This window comes from Gossypium arboreum, chromosome 6 (genome assembly GCF_025698485.1).
Source record: "Gossypium arboreum isolate Shixiya-1 chromosome 6, ASM2569848v2, whole genome shotgun sequence".
NCBI lineage: Eukaryota > Viridiplantae > Streptophyta > Magnoliopsida > Malvales > Malvaceae > Gossypium > Gossypium arboreum.
In genome coordinates this window covers 60,863,806-60,874,239 of record NC_069075.1, presented here as the reverse complement: position 1 = coordinate 60,874,239, position 10,434 = coordinate 60,863,806, and the positions used below count along the sequence as shown (strand labels likewise).

At 33.8% G+C, this 10,434-nt stretch overlaps 1 non-coding gene across 1 annotated transcript; it reads right to left on the bottom strand.

Moving 5' to 3' along the window:
- Positions 1-9,450: 9,450 nt before the first annotated feature.
- On the bottom strand, positions 9,451-9,557 carry LOC128294268 (small nucleolar RNA R71). The gene has a single exon (XR_008284582.1). It is a non-coding gene; the product is annotated as a small nucleolar RNA R71 (small nucleolar RNA).
- Positions 9,558-10,434: the final 877 nt, after the last annotated feature.

The window sequence follows — 10,434 nt, the reverse complement described above, 5'->3', positions numbered from 1 at the left end:
ACATTTTTGGACAGCAGTAGTTGTGTGAATTTGAAAAAACACCAAAAATCGAATTAGAGGTTGAATACAATATGTAATTAAAGCTTATTGAGTCTATTTTGATATAAAGGAAATAATGTAAGCAAAAGAATTTCATATTATGAGATATTTGAATTTTTGTGAGATAGATTTAGAATGATTTGGAATCCCCTGTTCTGATTTGGAAAAATCATTAAAAATTTTTAAAAAATAATTATGGGTTATAATTTAGATGCTTAAAATCCTTAATAAGTCTATTTTTAAAAGAAACAAAAATGAACATCATCTGAATCCTATATGAGCAGATAACTAATTTTTGGTGAAGAGGGTTTAGAATTTTTAGCAGCAAAATAGGGGTGACTTTAAAGAATAAACTGTATTTATTCGATAAACCATAAATTCTGAAAATTTTATGGTAAAAACATATATGAGTCTAGTTTCAAAGACATTAAGCAGATCTTAATTTTGAATTTTGTAGCTTAAGCTATAAATAATTTAGTGACTATGACTCGAATGGACAACTTGATATGAACATATGTAAATAGTGGAATTATGTGCATTATAATTGTATTACCTTGAGAGCATATTGTGAGAATTGGTGAAAACATGTTAATAAATTGTTTATTAGTTCCATATGGGCTTACTAAGCTATATAGCTTACCTCCTCCCGTTTTTTTCATTTTATAGTGTCACCAAGCTAGCTCGGGGTACGGAGATCGTCGGAGATCCATCCACACTATCATCATTCTTTTGGTATTTTGAAATTCATATTTTGAATTATGGCATGTATAGATGACTTGGTTATTTGGTTATATGTCATAATTAATTTGGCCGAAAATGTGGGCCTTTAATATTTGATAACTCATTTTGTATAAGGCCACTAATGTTGGCTAATATTAGTTAAGTTATATGTTACGATGATTCATTTTGTGAGAGGCATGAGTTGGTTGAATGAGTGTGTAATGACTAAGTATGGAAATGTGGCATGGGAATGGTTGTGTGAAGGACATGGCCTTGGACACGGGCGTATGCCCGTATTTTCAAGAAATTTTCCAATGTCTTCCAAAGTTCTCAATTTAGTCCTGGACCGCTTCCATAGTATGTTTTGGGTCTCGTAGATCCATATCAAGGACTTAATGATGAAAATTGAAAAGTTTAATTTGGATGTAAAAATTATGTCTCAATTTTGTACGATGTTCCGGCGTCGAATGCAGGTAAAGGGTGTTACAATTAAATAAAATAAAAACATAAAATTTTATTCATTCATCTTCATTAGCCGAATTTATCACGAAGAAATAGCCATTTTTGAAGCTAGGGTTTGGCGAAGATCATTTGTGCAATTGGTGAGTGATTTTTGTCTCATTTTTAATGATTTCTTCGTTTTTGAGATCGTTGCAACTTAATCTAGTTAGTCCAGGGACTATTTTGAAAAATTGTTAAAGGTTTAGGGTTTTTCCATTGATGAATGTTGAGGTATTTTGATGTTTAATGGTAAAAAATGCATACTTGTTGTTAGATAAACAACATTTGTAAAGTGATTTTTGACAAAATTGTCAATTAGAGGTTAAATTGTGAAATGTGTAAATTTGGCGATTAATTTGTGAAATAAATGAAAAATATGGGCTGTTAGGGACCTAATTGAAATTCGGCTAGCATGGGTTTAGGTTAAATTACATAAAATTGTGATTTTATTAAATAAGGACTAAATTAAAAAAATGTGAAATGTTAGGGGTAAAAATATAAAATGCTTTAATTTGTGTTTTTTGATTAAATTGAATAGGGAGATTATTAGATAAGTTAATTTTGATTATATTTAGATCAAAAAAGGTGAAATACGAATTTAGATTAGGGAAAGAACAAAGTTACGGATTAATCGACTTAATTCGATGTTTTTACATTTGAGGTAAGTTCGTATGTAATAAGCATTGTTATAATTGTATTTTAAATGCGTGATATTGCATAAATTGTAAAAATGACCTTACAGACACATTCGACGGCAGTTTGGCAAAGAGAAATCCTGATTGAACCTTAGGAATAGATTAGGATACGAATGAAATGTCATTAGGGGTTATTATTGTTTGGGTGCTGGTCCATACCTCCTACCAGTGACAGAGTTATCCAGCATGTGTTGCAGATTCTCGTCAGCTTGTGTAAGTAGCACCATGTAGCTACATCATGGCCGTCAGCTTGTGTGAGCAGACTCGTTGATAGCTCGAGAGTGAGCACTATTGAGATATGATATTGAGGTAGCTTTGACTATGTATTGGCACTTCGGTGCTAGATTTATTGAGATAGCTTCAGCTATATATATATTGGCACTTAGGATGCAAGATTCCCAAGTATCCTGTATCATTCCAAATGGTTCAACGAGTATATCAAAGATATGAAATGGTGAGAATAGATACGTATCAGAATAGGTATGTACGGAAACTGTATATGCATCGAACTTATGAAATAAGTGAACTCATGGTTATATAGATGATTGATTACATATTAACATTGTGGTTACTTAATTGTGGTATGTTATATACATGTTTTGAATGATAAATTAAATGGTTAGATTTTCTTATTATCTTCATACGAGCTTACCTTGTTTCTTATCTATGTTTTATAGTGAAATCAATGCTATCTCGGATTCAGGATTGTCGGAGACTTCTTCACACTATCCTACTATCACTTTGGTACTTTTGAACTTAAGTATTTTGAGTTTATGGCATGTATAGAAATTTGGTCATTTTGCTACATATGTGTTAAATATTAATTTAGCCATTTGAGTTGGCTTGTAAATGTTTAATATTTGGTTTTGTATATAGCCATGAGAGTTGGCTTATTCTAGTTGATTTTGTTGTGTAAATGGTTCTTGTTATGTGCTTGATTATGGATATGTTATGCTTGTTGATATTTGGTATTTAGGGGTATTAAATAGTTGAGAATTGGGTTTGGTATGTTTGTGAGATTAGGCTAATTGATGCAAACTTTGAAGTGTTCATATTGATGATTTCAGATTTTAAGTTTTAGGTATGAACTTGAATGACCTATTGTGGTATTGTTGTGGTCTGTATTGTTTGGCTTTGAAATGGTATAATTTATGCTTGGTTGAAAGTAGATGAATGCTAAAATATGCCATGTTTTGATGCCAAATGGATTGTTTTAGGTATATGCAAAGTTGGGTGGCAAATTGGCTTGGTAAATAGCCTATTTTTGTCCACACGGGTAGAGACATGGGTGTGTGTCTCAGCCATGTGTGACACACGGTCAGGTTGCAGGGCCGTGTGTCCCCTGGTTTTGAATTAAAAACCAAGTCAGCATGCTCCACACAACCCAGCACACGGGTGTCTGACTTGGCCATATGGTATAAGTCAGTATACCCTATAGGTTTGGCATGGCCTAGCACACGGCCTGGCACACGGGCCTATGTTGCCATTTTTAGGGCACACGGGCTAGCCACATGGGCGTGTGTTTTGGTCATGTGACCCAAGTCAGAGAGTTACACGGGGTAGGACACGGGCTGGAACATAGCCATGTGCTTCCATTTTGAATGTCCACACGGCCTGTGACACAGGAGTGTCTTTGGCCATGTGAGACACACGGTCGGGCCACACGGGCGTATTCCCCTATATATTGGAAAATTTTCTAAGTGTTTCAAAATTTTCATAAGTTATCAGTTTAGTCCCAAACCACCCTGAATGCAAGTTTTGAGCCTCGTAGGCTCGTATTAGGGATGATTTGATTGATGTTTATTGATGATTATATGATATTTGAATATTTATATGAAATGTATTGTTTAATTGTTTTAAAATGTCCGATAATGTTCTGTAACCCTATTTCGACATTGAATACGGTGAAGGGTGTTACATTAGGTCATCCCTAAACATCCCACCATACATAATCCTTTATAAGCTTCAATTTAATCTGAATGAATAATAATCAATTCAAGCATTCATGTCTCTATGACTATTTATAAGACTTATATCTCATATGCCATCATCAAACATTCTTACTTAGGTACTTTTAATCTATTATGCAATTTAACTAAGTAACCTAATCATTTTCCTTTAAAATAATCAACTTATCTTATATCAATAAAAAATTAATGCTTGACAAAAATCACTACTTTTTTATTATTTTCAATCACTATTCACAGTATTAATATAATCCAAGCACCATACAACAAAAACAAAAACAATTTTTTTGGTAATTAAATAATTAACTAAATCAAAGTAATCAAACAAATAAAAAAACTAATCCTATGTATTTCCCCCACACTTTAGAACATACATTATCCCTAATGTAAAATAATTAAAGTTCAAACAAGAAAACTTCTCTAAGTAAGTCAAATCCTTGTTGTCATGATAATCTCGGGATTTTTGTGTTCCAGGCTGATGAAAACGTACCTAAAAACTTATACAAAAAGAACTGTTGAATATAATGTAAGAGAAATAAAAAGAAAAAAGAAGAAGTGCCAATAATGGAGGATAGAACTTCATGTTGACAATGGAGGACAGAACGTCAAAAGAAGTATTCGGATGAACTTGGCTATTCAATGTCGCAAGGTGGCATTCTGTCTTTGATGTTGCGACATTATGGTGTAATCTTGTGACATCAAGCCCAGTTTCTTACTTTCTAAAAAAAATTTGGTTCTGTCACTCCATATTATATAAACATGTTATCAGACAAAAAATTAAACACAACTAAGATTAAAAATCAAATAAACGAATAAAATAAAAAAATAACAAAATTTAAAGAATGAAATAGAAGTTCTTTAAAACCTGGGACAATCTGTATCGCCACCATAGGAGAACTTCCAGCTGGTTCTCGACACTTTAATCTGATGTTTGTCCCTTTGTTAATGTGTATGAACCAACCTCTTCATTCGATTCCAACGATATTGCCTTATTTTTGACCAACGCAATATCCACATTACAAACAATTTGGTACCAAATCCAAGCCAACCCCAAATCATTTTCTAGGGTATTATTGCCTTAAGCTTCCTCCCCTCCATGTCGCATGAAGTTTTGGTCATTTGAGTTTTGTTGCTCTTGATGGATGAGAGTGAGTCGAACTCCTCAATCTCTTCGACTGGTACCTTCTTTGTTATGCCTACATTGGCTCTTCTACACTTTCATTCAGAATTGGTTTGAGCTCTATGTTAGTGGTTAGTCCTACTGTTATATTTGATTCCACATAAATTGGATCAGAATCCTCTTCAGCCATATTCAATTCATCCCTATGATCTATACTTCCAAACTCTTGTTGACTGCTACTATTTAGTTCAGAGTGGTCAATAAAAATACAGGGATCATCTGGATCAAGGTTGGGAACATCATGCATGACCTCTTCCCTTAGAGGTAGCGTCTTAGATATTTCTTATAGCATTTTCTTCATTTGTTCCATCATGTATGACATGTTTGATAATATTTCTAAATTGGATAGCTCCATAGTTTCGCATCAGGGCATCTTATGAAAATCATAAAGAAGCTCATCTGAGTGTTTAGGCATATAATTTTCAGTGTTGTGTGACTCATAAAGAGGTTCGTATGAGTACTCATTATCCTCACACTCGTTATCATTGCTCCAATGGTTTGTCATGACTCCGTTCGACCAACATTTTATGTAGTTCCATTCTTCATCCTAAGAAGTCCTTCATCATTAAACCACCTATAATCAAAATTTTCCATAATTAAATATTCTAGTAAGGTAAATAAAAAAAATTTGAGAAAAACAATTAATGAATATAAAGATTAGTACACTATCTAGATCGTTCGTCTTTCCATTAATATTATTTACAAGTAATTGATTCAATAACAGTTACCACCATCGCAATCCCCAGCAACGATGGCAACAACTAGACTGCCTCTAAACGTAGTAATGTCCAAAGTGTGTATATTGCTACAAAATATATGCAATGGAGGCGGTGTCCACAAGTATACTAGTCAGGTTTTAATATAACTACAACGAAGTAGGTAAGTACCCTAAGGATCGTACTCCGAGTATAATAATATTAATAAGCTAAATAAATTGAAATAAACCTAAATCTAACATGAATAACTAAACATGTTAAAGTGATGACTAGTGAAATGTGATTCTTCAAGCATATCCTCATGCGTAAGTATTAAAAGCGATTCAAATGTGTTTAAAAGTGAAATTTTCATATCACATGCATGGGTGATATTTTGTGAAAGGTGGAAGCAGTGGCAGTATATATGCAAATCAGTGGTGGCTTGTCCACAAAATTTAATAGTGGCAGTATATTTGCATATCAATGGTGGATCGTCCATAAAAGTGTTATCAGTGGCAATTTATCTGCAAATCAGTGGTGGCTTGTCCACTAATGGTGTTATGGATGAACAAGTTCTAGAGAACTTGATATGTGGTGTGTAGTGGAGATGAGTAGGAGCCTTTTTTTTATAAAATGTGCATTGTTTCTAAATATCCATCATTATGTCCTTGCATAAGTATCAATGCTATAAGTTATGAATATTATGATGTTTGATTCATATATTTTGATATGTATGCAAATATATTTGTGTCATAACGTCTAGGCCCAGTTTGAGAGGTTACACACTTGATGAGTATGATGAGAGACATCAAAAACTAATTGGCACTGACATTCCTATTAATACTGAAAATAATCCTTGAAAGGAACGGAAGGAGCATGTCAAAGCAATCGTACTCCATTCGGGAAAAATCCTGAGTAGCCTAGAAACTCTAACACAAGAGAAGACAAGAGAGAGTGCCAATGATCTTTAGGAGGACCCTTGAGAGGCTAACAAAGAACTAGAGCTGAAATAGGTAATTGAACTAAAACATGATCTGGAGAAAGAATAGACCAAAAAACCTGAGATCATAGAGGTACCATTCCTTCATTATTAGTAGAGATACAAAAATGAGACTAAGATGAGTTCGTAAGTTTTTTTAACTTGTTTAAAACATTAAATGTCAACCTACCTTTATTGAAATAATTGAAAAAGTTCCTAAGTACGCCAAATTCTTAAAAGAGATTATGTGTAGGTGTAGGAAAATTAAGGCAAGTGAACAAGTTAATATCAGTGCTTTCGATAATGCTATTATATCTAAATAGGTTCTCCAAAAGCTGCAACACAAAGGAAGTTTTACAATCCCCATAAACAAAGGGAGCATCCATTTAAATAATGCTCTATGTGATTTAGGAGCCAACATTAATTTAATGCCTCTATCTATATGTGAAAAACTTGGATTAGGGGACCTCAAGAACACACAAATTACACTATAATTGGTTGACAGATCTTCAATGCATCAGAAAGGTGTATTGGAAGATGTGTTATTCAAATCAAGGAAAATTGTCATTAATTGGAACAAGTGAATAAGTTACCTCATTTTGTTCTAGCCTCAACAGATGATCAGCTACTTGATTTTCAACACCTTTTCTGTCTTGGATCTCAACGTCAAATTCTTGGAGTAAAAGTATCCAACCAATTAGCCTTGGTTTAGCATCTTTCTTCGTGAGTAAATACTTAATAGCTGCACGATCGGTAAACACTCTAACTTGGGTACCTATAAGATATAACCAAAACTTTTCAAAAGTAAAAACTATAGCAAAGAGTTCTTTTTTAGTTACCATATAATTGAGCTGGACTCCTGTGAAAGTTCTACTTCTATAGTAGATAGGATGAAAGACTTTGTTTCTTCCTTGACCCATCACAGCTCCAACCTTGCATCACACATCAACTCAAAAGGTGAGTTCTAATCAGGTGTAGCAATTATTGGGGCTAAAACTAACTGGCTTTTTAATTCCTTAAAAGCTTCTAAACATGATTTTTAAACTCAAAAACAATATCTTTTTCTAAAACCATAATTGAAAAATCTTTGATAAACCTACGATAAAAATTGATATGGCCTAAGAAACTTCTAACTCCTTTCACACTAACTGGAGGTGGTAATCTTTCAATTACATCCACCTTTACTTTATCCATTTCAATCTCATTTTTTGAAATTGTATGTCTTGAGACAATTTCCTCTTTAACCATAAAATGACATTTCTCCCCGTTAAGGATAAGATTCGTCTCTTCGTATCTTTTTAGTACCTTCTCCAACTTACTCAAACAAACATCATGAGTGTTACGAAAAAAATAGAAAAATCATTCATGAAAACCTTAACAAAATTTTCAATCATATCATTGAAAATTACCATCATACATTGTTGAAATGTGGCAAATGCATTACATAAGCTAAAAAAAATTTGCCTAACAGCAAATGTACCATATAGCAAGTAAAAGTAGTTTTATATTGGTATTCCGGGGTTACAACTATCTAGTTGTATCCCGAATATCCATATAAAAAGTAGTAAAATTTGTTACCTACCAGTCGATCTAACATCTGGTTTATAAAAGGTTATAGAAAATGATCCTACGAGTGGCTTTGTTCAACTTTCTATTGTCAATACAGATTCTCCAACCTATGACAGTTCTCATTGGGATTATTTTGTTACATTCATTCTCGACAATCGTGATTCCACCTTTTTTTGGTACACATTGTACTAGACTTACCAAAGAACTATCTGAGATGGGGTAGATAATTTCCACATCTAGCCATTTGATTACCCTTTTTCTGTACTACATCTTTCATGATAGGGCTAAGTCTCTTTATCCCATCCATTCTACCTCCTTCACCTCCTCTAAAGTAATCTTATGCATACAAAAGGAGGGCTTATACCACGTATTTCAACTATGCTCCAACTAATTGCCTTTTTAAATTTCTTTAGAACAACAATCAATTGCTCCTCTTGATGTTCTGTCAGTTTTACTGAAATAATCACAGATAAAGTAGAACAGTTACCTAAATAAACGTATTTTAAATGTGATGAAAGTACCTTTATTTCAAGCTTAGACGGTTCCTCGATTGATAACTTGGATTGTACAAATTCCCAAACTTGGGTTCCAAAATCCTACCACTTCATAATGTAACTATCTTGCAATGTTCCTTACCCAAACTCCTTGGATTTTCTGTATTGCTCAACAAGGCTCCTTGTGGTCTATTACATCAAGAAGGAAGGAATACTGATATTCCTTAAATAATAGATGATAGAGATAGACCCATCAGAGAACAAGTATTGCCACTCTTAGATTATTTGAATCCAGGAATTGTTAGGCCACATATTCAGGCTCAACATTTTAAGTTAAAGCTAGTGATGTATCAAATGTTACAAACAGTAGGTCAATTTAGTGGATTGCCTACAGAGGATCCAATGTCACATTTAAGACTCTTTTTGGAAGTCTGCATTTCATTCAAATAGTAAGGTTTTCCTGAAGATGCCTTGAAACTGAACTTATTCCTTAACTCATTACAAGAGCATGCTAGAGCATGGTTAAATGCATTGTTGTCAGGTACTGTGGCATCTTGGAATGAACTTTGTCAGAAGTTTCTGCTGAGATATAATCTCTAAACATGAATGCCAAACTGAGCAACGATATCACGTCCTTTCGACAACCTACGGATGAAACATTATATGAAGCATCAAAGTTTTTCAAGGAGTTAATTAGAAAATGCCCGATGCAAGGTTTTCAACATTAGACACAAATGGAAATGTATTACAATAGATTAAATGCACATACAAGGGTGGTTGTTGACGCATCTACCAATGGTACTTTGTTCGATAAATCATATAATGAAGCAAATGAAATTCTGGAAGGGATAGCAAACACTGATTATCAATCCCCCACTGCCATAGTAGGGACTGGTAGAAGAGTTTCTGGAGCAACAAAACTTGATGCGATCACTTCCCTAATAGCTCAGGTATCATCTTTAACGAATATGATTAAAACACTAAAAAGACCAACTGTAGTCTAGGAAAGAAAAGCAGCCGAGTTAGCATGTCTTTTCTGTGAAGAAGATCATGTTTTTGGTGAATTCCCATTGAATCCAACATCAGTTTATTATATGAGAAATTTTAATCTTAGCAAACAACAGCCTATATTTCAACACATATAATACGGGGTTGAAGTAACATAACAACCTCAGTTGGAGTAATCAAGGGGGAAATTCTAGTAATGTTGTTCGATTATATGTTGTTGGTGCACCATCTGGATACAATCAACTCATGCCACAGCAAAATGTTCAGTAAAATTCAGCTTTGAGTTCTTCATTGATGGAAGATATACTGAAGGAATACATGTCTAAGAATGATGCTATCATCCAAAGTCGAGCAGCATCATTAAGAGCTTTAGAGATTCAAGTGGGGCAAATTGCCAAAGCATTAAGCTCAAGACCATAAGGACAACTGCCAACTGAAACCAAAAATTTGTGATCTCAAGGAAATGAACAGTGTAAAGCTATTACACTTAGAAGTGGTACGCAACTATTAAGAGTTATTAAAGACACTTGTAATATCCCGAATTAGGGTCTAATCGGAATAATGGTTTTAGGACCACAAATTCGAGA